Source organism: Penaeus monodon, chromosome 28 (genome assembly GCF_015228065.2).
Source record: "Penaeus monodon isolate SGIC_2016 chromosome 28, NSTDA_Pmon_1, whole genome shotgun sequence".
In the NCBI taxonomy this organism is placed as follows: Eukaryota; Metazoa; Arthropoda; class Malacostraca; order Decapoda; family Penaeidae; genus Penaeus; species Penaeus monodon.
This window is the reverse complement of record NC_051413.1, coordinates 3,398,327-3,398,829: the sequence shown is the minus strand read 5'-3', so window position 1 is coordinate 3,398,829 and position 503 is coordinate 3,398,327.

The following is a 503-nucleotide window of genomic DNA, read 5'->3' as shown; positions in this document are numbered from 1 at the left end:
CCAGTCATGAAAATCTAATTTTGATTTTCTCTTCATCCCGTTTTCTTATATTTAATATACTACCGTGATCAATTATGCAAGAATATTCATTCACGTGTGAACATATACAAATATATTGTACATCAGTTTCCATATTGACATACAGGCTTTTGCCGCACTACTAAAGAACCCTAGAACATTCCAGACATCTCAGGCATTTCCACTCGTCTAGAAAGTCATTTTCATGCTGAGTGTTCGCTTAATAAACCTAACAACTTGTATATACAAGTCAGATTCGGAGGAAATGTGTTTTCAACATGTACTTACAGACTAAACGTGTGTCCACTTTAACATAAATATGACAAATTCCTAGTTAATTCTGGCAATCTCCCTTCGGTCGAAATTTTACAAAATTAGAAACGTTCTGTAGATTTATAATTATGAAATTGCAACATAGACACCATACATGTTATCTTTAAACTTCCTCTTCTGTATATCGATGGTACACACAATAATGACTATAA